Source organism: Halichoerus grypus, chromosome 14 (assembly GCF_964656455.1).
Source record: "Halichoerus grypus chromosome 14, mHalGry1.hap1.1, whole genome shotgun sequence".
Lineage (NCBI taxonomy): Eukaryota > Metazoa > Chordata > Mammalia > Carnivora > Phocidae > Halichoerus > Halichoerus grypus.
The window spans coordinates 50,559,387-50,584,837 of record NC_135725.1 but is presented as its reverse complement, the minus strand read 5'-3'; positions in this window follow the sequence as shown (position 1 = coordinate 50,584,837).

Below are 25,451 nucleotides of genomic sequence, written 5' to 3'. Positions count from 1 at the left end.
GCCTGAGATCATGATCTGAGCTGAAATCAAGAGTCCGATGCTTAACCAACTGAGCCACCCAGGTGCCCCAACAGGAGACATTTTCCATTGTCCTTCTGTGATGGGTTAGAGATGACCTCGCCCCCTTCTCAATTCTGGACCACTACAAAGTGGCTTTCTCTATTACCCATTATGGAGCTTACATAGTTATTTGGCAGAAGTCAGCCAACGTGTGGCCTTAGGTAAAAACATATCTCTGAACTGAATGTATAGGTACCCACTCAAAGCAACTCATAAAAACAGCTGACAGGTTAAATTATGAGAGTCTGAAAATTTTAACCATCCAAAAAGTGCTATTCAAGTATGAGTCTATGATTGTAATTGTTCCTATTTCATTCTCTGCTGGCATATTCATCTTTTCCTGATATACACTGAAAGGGAGGACTCCTTTCTTTTCTGATATATCTGCAAGACAGTACATTTCTAACCGCTATGTACTACTTCACAGCTTGTCATATAAATGAGGTCTTATCTCATTTTGAAATTTGAATCAATTGTTTAAACACTCAATGGTCTTCAAAATCTCTCAGTCCCATTTCTCCACTGAAAGTTGTTTTGGGATCCCAGAGACTTAAGCATAACAAAGAGATATTCTTGTTTCCAAATGCCTCATTGTTGAAAAAATCCTGGCATTAACACTAATAATTCAAAAGAGGAAACCACATTTTCTACTATTGTTACTGCAATTTCTGCCACACATTGTCCCTCTTAAAAACAGATGCAGTAAGAGGTATACTTACTGACTGCTAAGATGATCCCAGTACTGCTCCAGATTCCCACAGAGCCACTGGGGCAGTCCTCTTAAGACAGGATGATCCCACTCCTTTTGAGTTATACTCCTAGGTTTTGCAAATGTTTATATCTTCCTATCTTCCAGAGGCAAGCCCAGAAAACTATTTGATATTGGGGAGGATAATCCTCTTCAATATACAGAAATGATTTTGTTGTATGCTGTCCCCAGGTAATTGGTGGACTTACAATTAAGTAACAAAAGATGCTACAAAGGTGTTCTAAAAGAAGTTTAATTGATATCTCACAGCTTCTTTCCCTGAAATTTCAAATTCTATCAACTAGACACTGCTCTATGTAAGCTCTTTGAAAGACACCTGGTTTACTTGGCCCTAGTATCTATCTGGACAAAACAGCAAAACCACTCAGGAATATATAGATTTATTAAGTCAAGAATGATCTATTTTATCAAGAGGAATAAATCTCATAGGAGAGTATATGGTACTAAATTTAAATAAATCCATTTATAACCACAGCTCTTATGATCAATTAAGATATAGAGCTTTTATTGAGAACAGCACCTTTACCCTCAAATATTTAGTCCAGGACTAGTAAAATTATGGATCATTAATTAGTACTTAATATAGTCAGGAGCTTACTTATATGTAGTACATACATAAAACTTCAAAAAAAATTCTAAGAGATTGTCCAAACATGTCAATAATCAAAATAAGTGTAAATCTATTAAACTCACCTACAAATAATAGAGATGGGCTTTGCTCACGACAATATGTTGAACGAAAATTGAAAGACTGCTTCCTTCAAAGCACTGAATATGCTTTTAAAAATATAACAAACAGTAATTAAAATGCCCAGTTTAATAAAAAAAAGGAGAAATCCACAGAGAGAAGAGAAAATAGAAAGCAAGTATGAAAATAATGATATGTTTATACTTTCTGGGGTATATTTGTCAGTCTTAATAACCATAGTTTTGAGCTTTAACAGGGGTTAAAGCATTTTGTCTACAAAAGTCAGGGAGTTAGAACTGAGGTATATAAACAAAGCTGCAACTCTTAAAGTGCTACAGTTTCTATTAAAGAACAGACAAGATAAAATCTGTCCTTCGGCAAATGAAGGCTATACAGAAATTTCTAAGCCTCAGCTTGACCTCTGGGTAAAAAATGAACAATAATTTAACAAGTTTTTCTTGAAAACTTGAACTTTAGGCCTGCCCTCACATTAACTTCAAGATAGCATTCAGGTTAACTTTCTAACATGGAAAGTTAATATAAAAGTGATGTCTAGCTGGGTCACCTGGAAAAACTAAATATAAAATTTTCTAGAGGGATTCCCACAGATAAAGCTAATCCAAAATGAATTTATAAGCCAAAATTATATAATACAGTAGAAAACATTTTTTTTTTTTCAAGAATGATTAGAAATCACAAACAAAAGAATAAAAACCCTAGGGGCGCCTGCATGGCTCAGTCGGTTAAGCATCTTCCTTCAGCTCAGGTCATGATCCCAGTGTACTGAGATGGAGCCCCACATCCAATTCCCTGCTCAGTGGGGAGTCTGCTTCTCCGTCTCTGTCTCCCCTCCCCCCCCCAATTTGTGCTCTCTCTTTCTCTCTCAAAATAAATAAATAAAATCTTTAAAAAAAAGAATAAAACCCCTGGAAATAGAAACCTCCTTAAACTGATAATGAATGTTAACCAAAATGAGGAAATAGCATACTTAATAGGGAAATTATAGAATTTCCCTTATAAATCAATATACCAAGACAAATTTTCTACTGTTTGTTACTCCTAATATATCCACTGAAGTCATAATCTAAATGATAAAGCCATAGACAGTAGTAAGAGGCATAAGGACCAGATACATGGAAGATGAATGAAAAGCTGTCATTTTTTACATATAAAATTCAAGAAATTTGTTTAGAATTTATAACAGAAATCAAGTTTACTAGATACAAATATAAGCAGTGTTCTCATATTCTTGCAATAACCAAGCCAAACTGGAAAGAAAATTAAAATTGATTCAAAAATTTTCAAAAGCATATAAGAACCATAGGTAGTTAGAAATAAATGTTAGAATAAATGGCAAAACTATGGAAATAACTATAAATTTTTTTGAATGATATAAAGTGGAATTTAACCTGAACAAGCAGAAAAATAAACAATTTTTCCACATTAAAAAAAAATAAAGATAACACATATTTCTAAATTAATCTGCAAGCACAATACAACTCTACACAAAGTTTCAAGAGAATATTTTATAGAACTTGACACATTAATTCTAAAATGCACTTGGAATGAATTGTGCTGAAAACCCTTAAAAAGAAGACAGAGAAAGAAATTGCCCTACCATAAACAAAGAATATTTACAAAATCATAGCAATGAAAATTGTATATAATATGCAGGAATAAACCATTTGAATAGGCAGCAGATTGGAGAGCACAAAAAGAGATCTACATCTCAAACAGATCTGTAAATAAGTCAGAGGTGGTACACCACAGGTCACTGAGAAAAGGATTACTCTGTAATTAGTAACATTAGGAAACTTAGGTATCTATCAAAAAATTAGATCTTTTCCTCACACCATACAGAATTAAATCCAAGTATTTAAATATATGACCAAAGGGATAAACAACAACAACAACAGCTTTGGGATTTTTTTTTTTTTTAATTTATCTATTTGGCAGAGAGAGATACAGGAATGATCTCAGTGATAGAAAATTGCAAACAAGGTCAAAATAGAATGCAAATTACAAAGGGAAAGATTGATGTATTTAATAAAATTAAAGACCTTTATGACAAAGACACCAAAAATAAACTGGCAAGATTCAAACAAAAATATAAGGAAGACATATAATCTATGTGCCCTTAGATTTCCCTGGGTAGTTCTGAAACTCATCAAACAGTTGGAAGCTGGTAAAGACATTTTATGTCTGTCAACGGTGCTGGCCTTACAGTGATGACGACAAAGCAAAGGATGGAAGAGATGTGAGTTCTTAACGTTGCGAAGCTGCTGGTTTAAACAATCTTTGAGACTCACTGTCATGGGTGCTATTGAGGGATGCGTTGTTTACTATGGCTATTGTAACAAATTACCGCAAACGTAGTGGTTTCGCAGGACAAATGTTTGGTATTTTATGCTTCTGGAGTTCAGAATCCAAAATGGGTGTCAGTGGGCTAATAGCTGCCTTACTTTCTGAAGATTCCAAGGGGATTAATCCATTTCCTTACCCTTTCCTGTTTCCAGAGACTGACCATATTCTTTGGCTTGTGGCCCCCTTTTACCTTCAAAGTCAGCAATCACACCATTCCAACTTCCACTCCCATTTTCACTGATCTTTCACCCTGATTCTCCAGCTTTCTTCTTTCACTTAAAAGAATCCCTGTGATAAAATTGGGCCCACCTGGATAATCTAGAATAATGTCCTCATCTCAAGGTCAGTCGATTAGCAACCTCAATTCAATCTGCAACCTGAATTCCCTTTGGCCATGTAAATAGCCTATTTATAAGTTTTTAGGATTAGAACAAAGACATCTTTGGGGAGCCATTACGTTGCCTAGTGAGAACAAATTTCCCCTTATCATTTAAACTAAATAGTTAAAATTTTCTTTTATGTGTACTTAAGTCATCCTGACACATTATTCTTCAGTGGCTTGTAGCTGCTACCATGATTGGGTATCACTTCTTAAGTCCTTTGTGAAAGTGAGCACTTTAATCCATTTAACTGTGAGCTAGGCATTAACATCATCCTTTCCCTCTGTAGAGGGAAAATTGAGGGGTAGACAGAGTAGGCCACTTGCTGAAGGTCCCCAGAATTTGGGGCTTTAGTAACTATGCTACACTGGTCTGTTATGTGTTTGAAATTTACATAAAGAAAAAGAAACATAAATGAAGTTCAAAACCTATAATAATAATAAAAAAAAACTTTAAAATATAAAACCTCAGTAAAAAAATAAATTAAATTAAAAAAAGATATATTAAAAAAAACCCTCATTGATATAAGTCACTCTTGTCATTTTAAATAATATGGTCTGAACTCATCATCACAGGAGTCCACACATGTACATGTTGCTGTGAAAATAACTGTCATAGGGTTCCCTTTGTTTTCTTTTCTGCATTGTCAAAAGAGACTCCTCTTAATTGTCAGTGAGCCTGTTGAGAAGAGTTCTTGTTTGAAGATCTCATTCCTTTGCATTTTCAGTGTGCTGTCATGGTTCTGCTTGTCTGGCCATCCTGATGGATGTGTTATGTTTTGCATTTAGTCAACAGTATGTTTCATTTGCTAGGTGTCAACTTCAGTTCCTTAGAAGATCCATGTTTTTCTCAACTTGTGCTTGCGTTTCAATCTCTTTGATTATTTCCTTCATTTGAGGTTCTTTTTTAAAACCCATTTTCAGGCATCATCCATCTCAGTTATTTAATTAATGTATTCTAAGAGGTCAATTTATAATTGGGTGTCTCTTGACTATTAAGAGAAGTCAAGAAAAAAATTGTAAATGATTTAACATTAGAAACGATTACTAAATATACCAGGCTCCTTAATTTTTGCAACACAATGTCACTAGGATTTAATTTATAGTAAGCGTTATATTAATATGTTTTATATATTAGAAATGATGAATAAATGAAGTTATCCTATATTTAGTTAAAACTTGTCTTTTAAACAAATTGTAGCTTTTGCATCTCTTTGAGTGTGGAGGGAAGACCATGCAGAGTGTGTGTAATGATGCCACTCAACAAACATTATTTGTAAGACATTGTGCTCTATTATGGTGAATCCAAAATCTGACCCAAACTCATTTCTAACTCTTAAGGGGGTACAATTTCATAGTAGAGTTAGTCTTTACACATAAAAGTGAATTTTATTATTTTTTAAAGATTTATTTGAGAGAGAGACAGAGAGAGAGCATGTTAGGGAGAGGGAAAGGGAGAGAGAGAATCTCAAGCAGACTTCCTGCTCAGTGTGGACCCTGACACGGGGCTTCATCTCATGACCCTGAGATCACGACCTGAGCCAAAATCAAGAGTCAAAAGCTTAACCAACTAAGCCACCCAGGCACCCGCAAAAGTGCATTTTAATTAATTAATTAATTAATTTTTTATTTATTCACTTATTTTTAGAGAGAGAGAGAGAGCAGGGGAGGGTCACAGGGAGAAGGAGAGAGAGAATCCCAATCCGACTCTGCACTGAGTCAAGGAGCCCCACTCAGGGCTCGATCTCATGACCATGAGATCGTGACCTGAGACTAAATCAAGAGTCTGACGCTTAATTGACCACCCAGGTGCCCCTAAAAGTGCATTTTAAAGCAGAATGCTATAAGTGTTCTAAAAAAGTTACAAAACCATTGGAGAAGAATATTTTTCATTGGCATGTATAGATTTCATGCAATTCAACTTTTCTCAAAAGTGCTTGGTCACAAGATCATCTGGTATGCTTGTAAAAAGTACAGAATCCCCACCTTTTCTTGGAAGTTCTAATTTGGTACCTTCAGAAGGACTTGAGAATTTTTTTCTCTTAAGAAATCATTGTAACTCTTATGCCCAGTCAAGTTAGGTAATCACGGAATATAGAAGAAAATCTTTGCACTAACCTTGAAGGATGGACAGTTATTCAAGGAAGTTATTGAGGGAAAGAGTATTTCAAGTACAAAACTTCTTGAACAAATGGGGCCAAAATGGCAGGATGGCTTCAAGCAATATTCATTCCTCCATCTATCCATTCATTCATCAAACAATGCAGGTTAGAGAGAATACGAATATAAATAAGACACAGAAACTCCTTATGAATCTTCTGTAAAGATTGAGAAATAGATATATAAATAGTTATGCAAATATTCATCCAAGTCTACAGGCAGATATGGAAGAGCTAAATGATCCCTTAGCTGGGGAGAATGACTGACTAAGTGATCAATAAAGTTTTGTTCATGAACTTCAAAGCTATGTATATCTTGCCGAGTGTCAAATTTCAAAGAAAAGCTGCCAGTGCTAATAAAATGGTAGTTCAAAAAGACAGACTGTTGAAAATTCTCAATATGATGACAATTTAAACATACACATCTCACTACTCCTGCTGCAGGCTCCAATAGAAATGAATATTGGAATATAAAAACAGCTAAATATAAGAGAAGAAGGAAAAGACAAATGTAAAAGCTGGTGCAGTCATTTCTCACATTCTTGATGGCTGCAGTTGGAATTGGGTTCTTTGCTGAGTAAGAAAGACAGAATCATGACAGCTGGGGTTGAAAGAGGAAAAACAATGTCCTTTTTAAGAAAATTGCTTTGATAAACATTTTGGTTATGAAAAGCAAATTAAGCCTGGTTCTGGAATGAAAAGATTAAGACAAGGGGAGCTGTTACACGAATGTTCTACCTAGATGGAGGTAATGTGAGATGGGTTTTGGTATCCTAAAGACAGTTTCTGGATAGGGTTTCATTGTTAGGAATTCTAGAACATGAAAGGGCAGGTTTTTCTGTGGGGATGCTCACTACTTTGTTTCTCTCTCTATCAGACTTCCAAAGAACAGAACTGGTAATGTACCTCTTCATTACCAGGTCTTCCAATGAAATGACAATATGTTAAGGAAACACCAAAGTACATGGCATATGATCAACTAACTGCCTGAGGTCAAACCCACCTTTGATGTGGTCTCAATGTGTGGGACTTCTAATAAATCTCTGAACCCTCTGTACTTCGGTTTCCTCATCTAACAGAAATGGAGAATAATTTCCACTATCTAGTTTATAGAGTTACTGAGGTAATTGAACAGCTGTATAATGTATTTAGAAAGTTGACTATTGCTTTTGCAAATAAAATGAAGAGACACATGAAAAATCCACTCAGGCTATTTAGAGCCAGATAACTTTTTTTCCCTTATTCAATGACAGTTAATAGAATAAAACATTAACATGGAATTAATAAATGATTCTGCAACAAGGAGGTAATCATAAGAACCAAATGAAAAATTTATATTTGAGTAAAAACTGAAATGGAAAGATGAAATAAACTTTAGACATTATGCTTAGTACTCTCAATGAAATTTAAAATAAGAAAAATAACTTGCGATAACAGATAAGAAAGATAGAATGATATGGCAACTGGATCAGTGAATGAAGTTAACAAATTCAAAGGACAAATGTAAGGGAAGAAGAGCAGACTAGCAATAAAAATCCCTTTTGGACAAGTACAACAGAAATGGTGGTGTAGTGAATAGGCTTGAGAGCTTAAGCAGAAACCGCAAGAACTAGAAGAAAATGAAATTGAGTAATACTATCCTGGCTGCTGGTGTATTTCTAAGATGGGTAGCAAAGGCAAGAACTTTATAGAAAAACAATGATAGGTTTAGTTAGATAACACTGAGAGGTGTATTTTACAAAATGAAGAAGCTTAAAAGGCAAATAAACTGGAAAAAATGATCCCCTCCTATATGAGGTTGAGATTTCTTGGCATGCTCCTAAACATCTCTAGACAAATTCAGTAATGCCAATCAAGTTACACTCAAGTTATTATTGGTTCATACTATTCATTTCATTGAGTAGTGGGTCAGATGAAAAGATGAAGTGTTTGTCAGATGTATTAGTTTCCTAGGACTGCCATAACAAGTGATCACATACTTGGTTTGTTCCCATACAGTTCTGAAAGCAAGAAGTCTAAGATCAAGGTGTCGGCAAGGCCACACACCCTCTGAAAGCTTGAGAGAACTGTCTGAGTTAGCCAGCTTCTGGTGGCCCCAGCTATTCATTCTTGGCTTGTGACTGCTCACTTGCAATCTCCTACTCATTCTTCACATGGCCTTCTTCTCTTTCTCCCTGTCAGTTTCTCCTGTCAGTAGATTTAGATCATCTCATCTAGAGATCCTTAACTTAATTACATCTGCAAAGACTTTTGAAACGAGGTCACATTTTTTGACATGAGGTCATGGCGATGTGGATATATATTTTTGGCAGCTACCAATCAACCCACTATACCAGAGCTGTTATTTATTCAATAAGAGGAATATTTTTCCATTATGGTAGATTATTCTATTCAAAGGAACGTGTGTTTTTTAATCCTAAACTTAGAGTATCCTACTTCTGTTCTTTCTTCTCTAACTAAATTATTTCCAGAATGTATGTATGTGTGTGTGTGTGTGTGTGTGTGTGTATGCTTGTGTGTGTGTGTGTGTGTGCTTAGGGGAGGGAGTGGATATTATCAGTTTTAACTACTGTATTTTAAAATTCAATATTAGTTCCAGGAAAGGAGAGTTGTTTACTTTTTGGCTTTGACATTGATATAACTCTATGAGTCTCCTTGTGCACTGGCATTTTTAATAAATCAGAACTGGATCACTTTATTTATAGCAGAAAATTTAACATAATACTGTATTGGCCAGAAATTTTGTTTATGAATTTTCCCCCCAAAATGTACATATTTTTATGTTTAAAATCTCTTTCCTACTCTGTGGATCACATTGTACATATCTTATATCCTATTTATATTTGATAAGTGGGCCCTGATGTCAAAAAACAACAAAAACTGACCTCAACTGTGCCAGAAACATAGTAAATATTCAGTTAATAGTTACTGAATGAATGACTGAGTGCTTTATTACAGGTTTTTATAAATATCAGAGCAAGTTCAGAGCTTCTAAATATCGCCAAATTTTCCACTCACAGAGGAGAACTGGGCAGGTTCTGGCACAGACCTTTAAGAGCTTGGAAATTCTTTTTTTTTTTTTTATTTGAGACAGAATGAGAGAGAGAGAGAGCACATGAGAGGGGGGAGGGTCAGAGGGAGAAGAAGGCTCCCTGCCGAGCAGGGAGCCCGATGCGGGACTTGATCCCAGGACTCCAGGATCATGACCTGAGCCAAAGGCAGTCGCTTAACCAACTGAGCCACCCAGGCGCCCAAGAGCTTGGAAATTCTTAGTGTGATTTTGATTATAATGAAGAAAAATATCAGTGGCAAGTCAGACCATCAGACCAACACGGTGCAAGGATCCTATGGAGAGCTACTCAGCCATTTCAGAAAGTTGTAGGGTCTGCCATGCAGCTGCTGCCCTCAGGTACCGCAAGCACATTTTCCCATGCAAACCATCTCAAAGTCTATACCTCTACCCCTTCTGCCTATGGCCTTAGGTCACACACACACACAAAGTTTATTTTATCATGTAGCTCCAGGAAGGAAATCCCTTTTATTTGGAAAAAGGAAATAAGCACAGACAAATTAAGTGATTTAATGAAGACCACACAGCATGCCTGCCACTGAATTAGGACTCAAAACTGTGTCTTTTAGTCTAACTGATAATTTTTATGGAAAATACTAGGGAAACTCAGTACACATGCGGTGTGAAACTGTGCCTAACGGTAACTGCTGCTTTGTTGAAAATTCCCTTTTTCTCATAATTTACAGAAATGGTAATGTACAGTCAGACCACAAAATATATTATAGCCAGCAATTCATTAAGTGATGTTGCAGATTCAAGGAAAGAACATGTTAAAATTTATGAAAAGCTGAGGTCCAAGAAGATGTAGGTATCTAAATTCTGATGGTGCTCAAATGTTTCAGTGCCTTATTAATCTGCTCAGTCTACACTGTCTTTGGGACTGCAGAAAAAAACACATATATATATGTATGTATGATTGATTGTGCTGCAGGATATGCGCTTTCTGCATTGCCGTTAACTATAAAACAAGCACCATTTTAATTAAGCTGCTTCCAAGCAATTCAGGTGCTCTATAAAAATATAATGAAGCAATTAAGATGTGTTACAAGTGACTGAGATATCCTTTCCATTTGAAAATGTGAAAATGGAAGCCAAGACTTTTTTTTTTTTTTTTAATTTTACCCCACCCTCAAAGCAGGGAGGCCATTTAATCTCAAGAAAAAGAATACTGAATTTAAGTGAAATATACGTTGATTTAATATATATAATTAACTTTTCCTAAATTTAGCACAGAACCAAATACAAAGGAATTATTTTTACTATTATTTGAGGTTTGAAGACACGTAGGTGTCGCAAATCACATTAGGGCTATAAAAATACCCTTATGTTATTCTCAAGGAAAGATTAATTGTGGAACCTAAATAGAGCATCATGACTTTTTCTAAACCATATGTAAGAGTGAAATTGAGACAATCATTAGAAATTATATTTATTTGAATATTTAAAATTTTGAAAGACACAGAATAGTTAGGATCTTTCTTATCTGGTATATTAATTTATTTTGGATGCATCAGTATGACCAATATGTGGAATGATGTACTCTTTGCTTCCATTAGAACAAATGACTTTCTTGTTTCTAAAATGAGATGGTCATATATTAGATTTTATTTTTCATCCAGTCAACCAGCAGTTATCATACCATGGGTGATGTTAGGTTTTAGGAATATAAAGCAATCATTACACATTTAAATTGCCCATGCAGAGCTTAATATTGTAGTGTTCCAGAACTACCAAAAATAATTTAAAAAGTGGTACAAGAAAATAATATAGTCACACACTGTGGTAAATTATTAAAAGGTGATATAAATCTCAATGCCAACTCTAGGAGGCCAGTCAGAGTAGGCCACTCTGAGGAGCTGAGATTATGTAGTCCTAGAGGAAATATCTTTGTAGAAAGCCTTGGAGGAAGGGCAGGAAAAGTTGACATTTGGAATGATGGTCTAGAAGGGAACCAATAAACAAATGCATAAAATATAGATAATAATCTCTAAGAATTACAGAGAGATTCTATAATTCTCTTCTGTATCCTTTTCTATGAGCATATCTTTACTTCATTTTGAAAATTTCACTATTATAAAGTTCATGTTTACCTAGCCTCCGTGTCTTATGCTGCAGGTTAGGCTAGTTCCATCTCAAAGGAAATAGATAATTGCACATGATTTTCATAGGATGCCATTTTTATTACAAGTTAGAGAAAATGTCAACTGAAACAAATACTGGGAGTGATAGAAAGCCAGCAATTAGCAGCACTATCACTGGTGCGACAGACATCACCCTTGCAGGTGAGCATATAGAAACTGGAAAGTTTAAATTAATTGTGTAGTATTTCAGAGGTGGCTTGTGGTAGAATCAGGATAAAAAAATCCCAAGGTAATATGACTATAGATCTTAGATAGGGAGATAGGTAGGTAGGTAGAGAGACAGACATAAAATTTAGTGGTTATATTGTCTTTTCTCATTCTTGTTATTTTTTTTACCAGTGGCCCAGCATGAATGATAGCACTAAAAAACTAGTTTGAGCTGTTAATCGCTGTTGTTCTATAATGCTTTATTTATAATTAATGTGCTAATTCTTTGGTTTATTCCCTAGGGCATTTTCATCAGGAATGCAATTTTATAAAGCAACTGAATAACTAAATAAATGTTACAGCCGCCTTCTAGCTAGCAGGCTGGTCCAGATGGAATTGAATATCATGTTCCTGAACTTCTATCTGCCCAATGGCAAGAACCTGAGCAAAAGCCAAATGAAGATTTTAGTAATTCCATTTCAAGAATTCTCTGAAGGACCATTAACTGCAAATACATCAAGGGCAGGGTAACTGCCAGTGGAAAGTGACAAAATGGGTACTCTTCTGGAAAGGTAAAATGCTTGAACTCGTAAGACCTGAGCTTCCAGGCCCGGATTGAGGGAAGCACAGCAGAATGGACTGTTGAAGGGGCTGCTGTGAATTGTGGAGGATGCTAATGCTCAATTTATCAAATTTTACTCCCATGAGTTTTCTCCTCCTGCTGTGATAATTCTTAGAGAATGAGAGGGGCCAAAGAAAGATGAAAAAGAGTTTGGGGCAGGGAGGGAGAGAGAGAGGGAGAGAGGGAAGGAGAGAGGGAAACAAGGAGAAGCTTTAAGAATAACTGGCAAGAAGACTAATATGCTGTCCTGCCTTATTAGTACTATAGGAAACCTGAAAAACAGAGATTTTCCTGCTTAGGTTTCTGCCTTCCTACCTTTCTGTACTGTACTTCTTGCTGGCCTTCTTTATTGAATATCATCAATTGTTGATTGTATACATGGAACTATGCTAGTAAATGTGAATGTGGATACACGAGCCAGCTCCTAAAACTAGCAAGAGTCAATTTTTAAAACACTGAAAAATTTTGCAAGCTTGTTGTTAAATGTTAGTAGCTTGAAATTGGTCAGGGAGGAGTCTTAACATCACTAACGTAGGCAAACACAACAAATCACGGTGTTTCTTCCTTTTTGGAGAGCCAGTTTACTAACATACCACTGTGTATGCATTTATGTGAGAGTGAGTGTGTTGTAAGTGAGGAAGGATCCAAATATTTCCCCTGCCCTCGGGGACTTAGAACTTAGGAGGTGAACAAAGTTGAAAAAAGGGAAAACTCTAATATAAAACGAATTGTGGTCACAGCTGTGCAGCACATGGAGAACTCATATTTAGCTGGTAAATAAAATATCGAACAGCAGTTAATATTTGAACTTGACCTTTCAGGGCTAGTAGTACTTCAGTCCATGGAGATATAAGAAGGAAGAAGAGGTAGGGACAGTGACAAAGGAAGGGCAAATGAACAGAGTTCCTGGGGCAGGAAAAGTAGCTTTGAATTAGCTACTCTCATTTGGCTGGAGCATACATGATGTTCAGGGAATATACGTAGGATAGGAAAGTGGTAGAGGATTTAGCTCACAGTAACTGTGTGACAAGAGGCTAATACTTGATAGTCTTGGCTATTCATCTTAAAGAGGCAGAGTGGAAATCCACTCCACTAGATGACTGACCCTGGTCATGTTTTTTAAACTTTCTGAGGATGGTTTCTTCAACTTCAAAATAGTGATTCTAGTACCTTCCTTGTAGTATCCCTAAAGAATTACAAACACCATCTTAGTTTTAGTATGGAAAATGACTTGCAAGCTTTAAATGCCAAGATATGGAAATGACTCTGGCATTTACTGAGCAGTCCATGGGTTCCACTAAGTCTCAGGAAAGAACCATGTGGAAATGTTAACAGTGTAGAGAAAACCTGATTTCTGTACATATTGAAGGTATGTGATAACTTCATGAAGGTTTAGCCATTGAGTTCAAATCCCCATCCCTTCCAAAATAAAACAACACACATGTATAAAATGAAAGGACAAGTAATCAGTAGAAATGGTGTTACTCAACAACTTAGAAGGGAAAAAAAATTCATTTGGAGTCATGAAGACATGACTTCACATGAGTTTTTTGTTTTTTTTTTAAGATTTTATTTATTTGACAGAGAGAGACACACAGTAAGAGAGGGAACACAAGCAGGGGGAGTGGGAGAGGGAGAAGCAGGCTTCCCGCGGAGCAGGTAGCCCGATGTGGGGCTCCATCCCAGGACCCTGGGATCATGACCCGAGCGGAAGGCAGACGCCCAACGACTGAGCCACCCGGGCACCCCGACTTCACATGAGTTTTATGTTTGCCTTTTGACATAAGATTATTTGGATATATATAGCCATAGCTCAATTAGACTAAGAGACACATGAACTGGCAAATATTGTTAATTGAGGGAAGGTTTAATGCTGGAGGTTAGCCTTAATCTTGGATTTACAACTATAAATGATGTAGTTTGGGAAACAGAATGTGAGAAAATAAACTGTTCATAAAACCAGTGACATGAGAATGATATTCCTTCAAATGAAGTTGTCAGCTCTCATTGACACAATTTGATTTTTTAAGGAGTTGAAATTCCATGCAATATATATAATGTAATTTATATCATGGATCTGGATGATAAGAGCAGAGTATTAAAAAAAAATGCCCTCATAAATGTGCAAAGATCACCAATTAAGCTTAATTTGAGATATCTTTATTGTAGATAAGTTCACGCATGCGAGTGAGCTTCCTGGGGGCAGAGACAGACAACAGGACAATCACTCAAAGAACATGAAACCAGTCTCTCTGGCTTCAAGACAGGGTTGGCCATTATTAGTTCCATGACCTTGGGAAATGATTAAACATGTTTGTATTTCATGTTCCTCTTCTGGGATACTGAAGGAGAAATACTAATATCTACCTAGCAGGGTAGATATATTTAAAGGGTTAAATGAGAATACATATGTAAACCACATAGTAAGCTCTATTCCAAAGATGTCTGTGCTCCTACTGTGTTTTGGATATATTTTAGGCACTTGGGGTACATATGTGATTAAAATAGACTTCTGTCGTAGCATATCTGTATTTTATCACATTTTAGCCAACATTACCATTATTTCCATTGCTATCTTTGTTTTCATAAAACCTAGCACAGTGCCTGACTAGTAGGTGCTCAAAAAAAGTTGCTGAATGAATGTTCAACTAAAGCTGGGTTGAGGCAAATAAACAGCACACATGAGTGAGCAGAATAAAGAAAAATACTTGGGGGGCACCTGGGTGGCTCAGTCAGTTAAACATCTGCCTTCCGCTCAGGTCATGATGTCAGGGTCCTGGGATTGAACCCTGCACTGGGCTCCCTGCTCAGGAGGAAACCAGCTTCTCCCTCTTCCTTTGCCTCTCCCACTGCTTTTGTGTGTGTGTGTTTGGTTTGTTTGTTTTTAAAGATTTTATTTATTTATTTGACAGAGAGAGAGAGAGAGAGCACAAGCAAGGGGAATTATAACAGAGCAATCTGTTTACTAGAATGGAAATTCTAGTTGTCCATGCAAATTCTACCTTTGAATCTTTCTTTTTCTAATGGAAACAAACAAACAAAAAAGCCCAAAACCAAAATGAAACAACAACAAAAACAAACAAAAAACTAAGGGAAAATTGAAAATTTACATGATCTATGAGTTATTGTAGAAATATGTTGTTCTTTCAGCTTTATTGGTCTTTGAAATGTATCCTGACTGTTAGAGAATTAGTGGTAATAATTCAAGTGTCTGATAGAGTAACAAATGAGACATTGGTTTACTTTTCACTCAATCATAAGGGCTGGAAATAGCTAAATAGGTGAAACCCCCAAATTCAGAATATATTGGTATTAGTCATCTCAAAGCAGACATTTCAGGATGAATTAAGAAATTGTAGCTCATAGAGTTAAGTATGTCTAATACTATTAGGTGGAAGAGAGAAGCGCTGCTTAATGGATCAATTCCATTAGGGGAGAAAAAAAGCAAAAATTGCAAGTGGTTTCATTTACGAAAGCGAGCCATAAAAGTCAGCTACCTGCCTGCTGAAGTCCTTTGCCCCTTCAAATGCTGTTTCTGTTCTGTCAGCATTGCTAGTATCTGCAGCTACTGTACTGTGGAAAGTAATTATATTATATGGCAGATAAAACAAGGGGGTATGCATCAGATTATAAATAACTTAATTTTGCAAAGGAATTTTACATCTTAATCTGCTGGACTATCACTTTCATTTAGGCTCTGAAACCAAATTATGTTATTGTGTTCTGTGATATAATTTAATAACTCACCCATAAGGAAATGTCAGGTCGCATTTGCAACAATCCAGGGGCCATTAAGCCAGATGGAAGGTCATTCTGTTTGAGGATTGTAAATGAACCTGTCCAACAAAGTTTTGGTTAGGGACAGCCAAGGACTCATTATGTAGTCAATTTACCCAACTGCTCACAAGAACCACGCCAACACCAAGGCTGTTCTGTCCTTTGGAGTTTGAAATGAATTTGAACATATAGGAATTTTTACTTTCATCAGGCCAAAAAGGAAATTGCTTTTGCAAAAAGCAGTCATTTCCATAGATTGCTTAGAACATTAGAATAAAAATTAAATGTACTGTAGAAATGCCACTTGTGGAATTTTTGCTTTTTTCTTATTCATTTTCCTTTTTTTAAATTCTGCCTTTCTTTGGTAGTGGAAGACACACATACACACACACAGACACACTCATCGTGTCACATAAACATAAACCATTCAAACAACGTATCAGGAATGTACAAAGAAATCTATGCTTTTGAAAGTAAAAATTTTCCGTTAAAATAATTACAATATCTTTCTTCTTTTACTTTTTGAGTTCCTTTTGTATAACATGAAGTTAATGACTTCTGATTATCTACACTATGTGATTTAATGTGAATACTCCAAAATGGATAGTTCAATATCAGTTTTTATTTAGATTTTTAAAAACACATTTTAAAAAATCTGAATGCCTTTAATGACATTTAAGTTAATCCCTAGAGCAAAGAACACAAAATCAGTTGTTCTATTAAAACATTATTTTACAGCTAGTGTATTTCCATTTTAGTTAATGAAAGATAAATAGCTAACGTATTTATCCATAACACCATATCTATGATAAATTTTGACATCTGTCTGTGTTTACATATTGCAAAGCATATTTTACTGACTAGGGTTCACTGACTCAGTTATATAAATATGGGTTTACTGACTTGGGCTTACTGACCATATTTATTTGATCCTCATTACTCATGGGTTCTGTTTCTGTGAATTTGTCTACTTGCTAAAATTTATTTGTAACCCCCAAATCAGCACTGATGGTCCATTCAGTCATTTGTGGGCATGTGCAGACCAATGATACATTTGGATTAGCTGGGCATGTGCAGAGCAGTGATACATTTGAATTAGCCAGGGCCCAAATTCCCAGCTGAGGTGGAACAGAGCCTTCTACCTCTGCTCTCATACAAAGATGACCAGAAGATGGAAAAAGTAGGGGGCAGTGCAATGTAGTGCATGGAGTCCTGGCTCTGGGGATCACTGGCCAGCGTTCGAACCCACCTCTGGCACCTATCAGTAGAGACACTCTCAGGCAAGTCACTAACACCTCTGAACCTCATTTTCTCTTTTAAAGAAGAATGGAATCTACCGGGGATGAGCTGTTTTTAGGGTTTAAGATTATTACTTATATGAGCTATATATGAAATGTACTTATTTCTCATAGGAACAATAGTTCAGTAGTAGCTAATTCAGTGTTTACAGTGACTTACAGAACATAGTCACCTGGAATAATGAGAATCAACTATATATGTATATTTTTGTATGTATTACTGATATGCATATATTTGTTCGTTATAACATGGATTTAGAACAATCCACATACATATTTCATATAGAACATAAATATTTTCGCATGTTAATACCTTTGCCACTGTAAATTGTAATGAATATCCATACCCATAAATTATTGCACTTTCCAACTTACCTGAAGAAACGGAAATTTTACTTTTTGGGAGATGTCATAATTATGTAGTTTAGATGATATAGTTACAATTTTTCTCTGCTTCAAAGGTTATGAACACTGTTTTTAAATATATTTTTCCTACAGAGCAGGGAGGAGATAACTGACTCTTCTTTTGGTATGCCACTAGAGTTGAACTAGAGTCTAGCAAAGTGGTAAGGAGAGTCTTGGGACTGTATCTAGAATACCCATTTGTTTCATGTTGGAGAGAGGAAAGAAGAAGAAATGCAGAAGCTTCTCATTCTGGCCTAAGAAAAGCAGTAAGGATGGATAATGGAAGTGCTCCCTTGTTTGGGGATTCTAGGGCTTTTCTGCAAACCAGCTGATGAAGATCTTTACTTTGATGTATTTATCCATACAACTCTTAGTGGTAGGCTTAGGCAATCAACCACAGTTAATGCTTGTACAATTTGGAATTTTCAGACAAGACCTACACCAGGCAGTACACACCATCAGGACTGCACCTAATACATAGAAAGTAGAGACACATCAGTCAAATACCCTAGTAAAAGGACAGCCAACATAGTGCCAGAACACTGGTCAGCTGAGTCCTGGGTTCTGGTCTCAATTCTGAAAATACCTAATTGGGTGAAGTTGAACAGAATTCTTGACTCCTTGAATTGAATACTAACTCTAAAGATTACCTTCACGTTATTTTTTAAAAGTATGTTTCTTTGTAAATTCTGAAATAATGCAAGAAGCCATGTACTGCTTTTGTCAAAAGGTGATTAAAATAAAATGTCTTCTTTCAGTATGAGTTAGTCAACTATTCTATCTTGTCTCATTTTGCTTGTTACTTACATTACAAGGCAACTAAAGAACAGTATCTCTTGATGCAAAAGCAGTTAAGGGTAATCTGCCCTCCCTCTTCCTATTAAGCTTGCTAATTTTTTTTTTTTTCCTGGCTCCCGTCTTCGCCATTTGAGAGAGGTCACTAAATCATTCTAGCTCAAATACCTCTTGCAGAGTCTGCATAGCAGAATAAAATAGAATAAGATGATTAATAGGTTGATATTGTCAGAAGGACCTTGAAAGCATCATTTGTAGATACCAGGCCTGCAGAAAATGGAGATATAAGTATATAATCAAATTACTATTTTGCTCTATAATGTTAAATTTTTCTTTATAATGCTCAATAAGTAAATTCCTTCCTAAATTCACACAATGAAACAGAAGTCTGTACTATAGAAACTAAATAGGAATTAGAGATAATAGTATTTCTGAGTGAGACTAGATACCACTTTGTAACAGAAATAATGAATTAAATCTGTGTTGAAGCTTAGATAAATCCATAAAGAACCTATGGTATTTGAGCCTATGGGATTGAAAGATGCATTAAGAAAGAAAGAAAGAAAGAAAGAAAGGGAGGAAGAAAGAAAGAAAGAGAAAGGAAGAAAGGAAGGAAGGAAGGAAGGAAGGAAGGAAGGAAGGAAGGAAGGGAGGGAGGGAGGGAGGGAGAGAGAGAGAGAGAAGGGGGAAGGAAGGAGAGGGGAGGGGAGGGGAGCGGAGGGGAGGGGAGAGGGAGGGGACGAGAGGGGAGGAGAGAAAAGAAAAGAAAACCTGGGTTAATGGGCTTTATGTTGCTATCGATAGTGTTACTTCGTTATCTACAGGGCAGCAAAGAAACCACTTAACTACTAGAAACCTTTCTGAATGTTGCTTATATCAGTCAGGATTCAACCTGAGAAGCAGAAAGCAGAATCAGGAGGATATGTATACAGTATATATACAATACAATACAATGTGTGAAGTCTTTAGGGCAGACAATGAGGAAGGGAAGCTCACCGGCAGGGGAGAATTCCAAGCTGAAACTTACTGTCCACAGGAAGTATTGTCTTAACTCAGGGAAGGCCTAAAGCCCTCCTTTAAAGACTTTCCAACTGATTAAATCAGACCCACCCATGATAATCTTTTTTGATTAAAGTCAATTGATTAAAGACTTTAATCACATCTGCACAATCACTTCGCAGCAGCAACTAAATTACTATTTGATTGGATAAATATGGGAAGGTGTATGCATGCCACAAAATGACTCCTTTCCTTCTGTCTTCCAACTCTTCTAAGAGAATATCCCTTGTAGCCCACACGAACTGGGAACATACCAGAAAGGGAAATCTGGGAAGTGTAGTACAAACTAGTAAATTTGACACAATAAAAGCTATCACAGTTCACCCCTTGTCAACTTAGCACCCATACACATCTCTTAAAATCATAACTGCTCTCTCAATAAGATAGTTACAGAGTCATACTCCTGCCTAATATGATACAAATATCCTATGTTCTATCAAAAATATGTAAACTCTTCCCCAGAGAAGGATATGAAATTTCTGGGTGATACTTATTCTTCTCTTTTGATTTCCTGTGATTTAAATACTGAGATGAATGATAAAGGATCAGAGAAGGGAAAACACAATATTTGGTTAATATATATTCAAACATATTCATTTAAAAGTAAGGAAGAAATACTTGTAACTATTACAACCCTCTTTTCTGAAACTGGTCATATGGTTGCACCCGGTATTTATAACTACTTTATTCCAATTCATTTCATATTCCCTTTACCCTCAGCAACTACCTCAGCTGGTCGTGTTTCCTTGCTCAATGGGGTGACTTGAACATTCATGAATGAACGGTCTGAGTCATTATCATTTCCGAACATATAATACAATTTTAAAAAATGAAAACAAAACAAAAAACAGAAGTTTCATTGCCTGGGGAGTACCCTTCCATTGTGAATAGATAGCCACCATATAACCAATAGTCTCAATCTACAGATTTCTTTGCTTTTACATAAATAAGGGCTGAGACCATGTCTATATTATTATAGGATAATAAATATTGGAAATAATTGAGTTAATTCTATTTCCTAATATACAGCTTCATTTCTTATTATAGAGAACTTAATAAATATGACCAAGCAGTATAAATGACAATAGAAGTCACCATTAATTCTACAATCCACCACAGCAACCATCATACTAAATGGTGAAAAGTGTAAAGTTTTCCTCTAAGATCAGGAACAAGCAAGGATGCCCACTCAACTTTTATTCAACATAGTATTAGAAGTCCTAATCAGATCAACTACATAAAAAAAAAAAGAAAGAAAGAAAAGGCACTCAAATTGGAAAGGAAGAAGTAAATCTCTATTTGTACATGACATGATAATAAATATACATATTATTTTTAATATTTTAAAAATAGTATATTTTAAAATAAATATTAATAAATATTTTAATATTTCAGCAAAAAAAATCCTGTTAGAATAAATGAATTCAGTAAAGTTGCAGGATACAAAATCAAAATATAAAAATCAGTTGCATTTCTACATACTAATAATGAACTGTCAGAAAGAGAAATTAAGAAAATAGTCCCATTTACAATTGCATCAAAAATAATAAAAAATACCTAGGAAAAAAATTTAACTGAGAAGGCAAAAGATCTTTATACTGAAAACTGTAAGACATTAATGAAAGAAATTGAAGAAGATACAAACAAATGGAAAGATATCCCATACTCATGGATTAGAAAAATTAATATTGTTAAAATGTGCATACTAGCCAAAGCAATCTACAGATTTGTTGAAATCCTGATCAAAATTCCAATGGCATATATCACAAAGTAAAAAAAAAAAAAAAAATCCTAAAATTTGTATGAAACTACAGAAGACTCTGCATAGCCAAAGCAATCTTGACAAAGAACTAAGCTGGAGGCATCCCATGTCCTGACTTCAAACTATATTCAAAGCTATAGCAATCAAAATGGTATGGTATTGGCATAAAAACAGACAGATCAATGGAACAGAATAGATAGTGCAAAAATAAACCCATGCATTTATAATCAATTAATTGATGACAAAAGAACCAAGAACATACAATGGAGAAAGGATAGTCTTTTCAATAAATGGTGTTGGGAATACTGGACAGCTACATGCAAGAGAATGAAACTGAACCACTATCTTACACCATACACAAAAATAAATCCAAAAGAGGTTAAAAACTTGAATGTAAGACTTGAAAACACAAAATTCCTAGAACAAAACATAGAGGCAAGTCCTTTGACATCAGTGTTGACAATAATTTTTTGGATTTGACACTAAAATCAAAAGCAACAAAAGCAAAATAAACAAGCAGGACTACATCAAGCTAAAAAGTTCCTGTACAACAAAAGAAACCAACAAAATGAAAAGGTAATTTACCAAATAGAAGAAAATATTGGTAAATCATGTATCTGATAAGAGGTTAATATCTAATAAGGGATTCATACATGCCAATAGCAAAAAACCCAAATAATCTAATTAAAAAAGTAGAAAGAGGAACTGAATAGACATTTTTCCAAAGAAAACATACCAACAGGTACATGAAAAGATGGTGAACATCACTAATCATCAGGGAAAGGCAAATTAAAACTACAACGAGATATTGCCTCATACATGTTAGAATGGTATCATCAAAAAGATAATAGATCATGGGGTGCCCGGGTGGCTCAGTCAATTAAGCATCCAGCTCTTGATTTTGGCTCAGGTTGTGATCTCAGGTTCATGAGATCAAGCCCCAGTTCGGGATCTATGCTCAGTGCGGAGTCTGCTTCTCTCCCTTTCCCTCTGCCCCTCCCTACTCTTGCATGCTCTCTCTCTCTCTTTCTAAAATAAATAAATCTTTAAAAAAAAGTTAAGAGATCACAAGTGTTGGTGACGATGTGGAGAAAAGTTAACCCTTGTGCACTGTAGGTGGGAATGTAAACTGTGTAGCCACTATGGAAAATAATATGGAGCTTCTTCAAAAAATTAAAAAAAAATAGAGCTACTATATGATTCAGCATTTCCCCTTTGGGTTTATATCCAAAGGAAATGAAAACAGGATATCAAAGAGATAACTGCATTCCCATGTTAATTGCAATATTATTCACAGTAGCTGAGATATGGGAACAACCCTAGTGTTCACTAGTGGAGGAATGGATAAAGAAAATGTGGTAAATATATACAATGGAACAATATTAAGCCATGACAAAAAGGAAATCCTGTCATTTGCAACAACATAGATAAAACTTGAGGGCATTATGCTAAGTGAAATAAGCCAGAGGCAAATACTGCGGGGTTTCACTTACATGTGGAATTTGATGGGGGGGAAAATAAAGTAAGTCAAACTCACAGAAGCAGAAAGTAGAAATATGGTTGTTAGGGCTGGGGGGAAATAGGGAGAGATTGGTAAAAGAGTACAAACTTTCAGTTATAAGATGAATAAGGTTAGGGCGCCTGGGTGGCTCAGTCGGTTAAGCGTCGTCTGCCTTCAGCTCAGGTCATGATCCCGAGGTCCTGGGATAGAGTCCCTCATTGGGCTCTCTGCTCAGTGGGGAGCCTGCTTCTCCCTCCCTGCACCCCCCTCACTTTTGCTCTCTCACTATCTCTCTCTCTCTCAAATAAATAAAATCTTTTTTAAAAAAGATGAATAAGGTCCAAGGAGCTAATATAAAACATAGTAATTACAGATAACATCGTACTGTATAATTGAAATTTTCTGAGAACTTAAATGTTCTTACCAATAAATAAACAAATTAATTAATAAAATAAAATAAAATATGTGAAGTGATGATGTGTTAATTAACTAGATAGGAGATATCCTTCCACAATGTATATCAAATCACCATGATCAATGCACACTTTAAATATCTTACAATTTCATGTCAATTAAAACTCAATAATGCTGAAATTAAAAATAAAATTCTATAATCCACCTATAAATACCATTAACATTTAGTATCTTTCTTCCTAATTTTTGTATGACTCATACTTACATAGTTCTATGACTAAGATCATATAACATACATGTTTTATGTCCTAATTTTTCATATAATAAGGATTAATGGAGTAATGTAAAGTCAATCTTTTACCCAAGTTGTCTATAGGTCCATGATGGTAATACACATGGTAGAGAACAATGACCAGCAAAAGCAAAATCTTTATTTTTATGAGGCTTTTGGCCCCCAAATTCTGTAAATCCAGTTGAGCCATGTGGGAATTGTACTTGGACAAGCTAATGACTACCTTCAGACTCAGTACGAGATATTAAAAATGCACCACGGTGTATATATACACACACATACACTATACACTGTTATGCTGACTTACTAAAAATACTAAAGCATTTGAGGGGTCCCTGGGTGGCTTGAGCATCCTGAGCACCCTGAGTCGGTTAAGCATCCAGCTCTTGATTTCAGCTCGGGTCATGGTCTCAGGGTAAGGAGATTGAGCCCCTGATGGGCTCTAGCACAGAGTCTGCTTGAGATTCTCTCTCTCCCTCTCCCTGTACCCTTCCCCTGCTCACGTGTACTCTCTCTAAACAAATATATAAAACGTTTAAAAAAATGCTAAAGCATTTGATAATAGAAATTCAGAATTTGAAAAGGATGAAACAATATTTGTTTTGTCTCAGATGCCTGGGTGGCTCAGTCGTTAGCCGTCTGCCTTCGGCTCAGGTCATGATCCCAGGGTCCTGGGATCGAGTCCCACATTGAGCTCCTTGCTCCGTGGGGAGTCCGGTTCTCCCTCTCCCTCTGTCCCTGCTTGTGTCCCCTCTTTCGCTGTGTCTCTCTCTGTCGAATAAATAAATAAAATCTTTTAAAAATATATGTTTTGTCTCTACAATATTGTTTTTTAATATATTATTAATGATAATAGTAGTAATGTTAAATAATAATGAAATTATTTGTTCAGCACTTTCTGATATAGCAATCAATGGCCTGGTTCTGAGTTCAGTTTATTTAACTTTAATAGCTCTCATAGCTAAAATAAGTATTTTATGAAGAAAAGTGGATCCAGATTTAAGAACTGGATCACTGGCTGAATTTCTAAATCATGACACTCACTATTCAAACTCATTTGCCAGTTATACAATCATTGAGGGAAGCTAAATTTCCATTTTTTTAAGAAAATAGTTTTGCTTTTAAATAAACCCAAAGGTGTCATTTTTATATATATATAATAAATAGGTTCATGACTCACAAAAATTATCTATTTTAAATAATAGCAAATATTTGAAAAATCAGATATCCAATTTTCAAAGTACAGTTAAGAATATGTAAGACTAGTAAGTGATTTTGGGCAACAAATCACATAATGATGGGTACATTTTGAAGCACTTGTCTTTAAAATGATCTTTCAAAGAGCATTAAGAACTTGGTATTTTTAAGGCATTGTCTTTATCTTAAATGGGCCCATTAGTTTTTGTTTTGTTTTTTACAAAAAATATCTGCTAGGTGGCTAGCATATTACTGGCAGTGTTTTTAATTGCAGAAAAAGGTAAGTAAATTTGGAATACTTGTTTTTGGAAAAAGAAGAATGCATACTTCATTCTTAAGGTCAGCAACTCTCTTAAGATTTTTTTTTTTAAGATTTTATTTATTTATTCAATAGAGAGAGAGAGAGGGAGAAAGCGACAGAGAACACAAGCAGGGTGAAGGGCTGAGGGAGAAGCAGACTCCCCACTGAGCAGGGAGCCTGATGCAGGACTCGATCCTGGAACTCTCGGATCATGACTTGAGCCGAAGGCAGATGCTTAACCGACTGAGCCA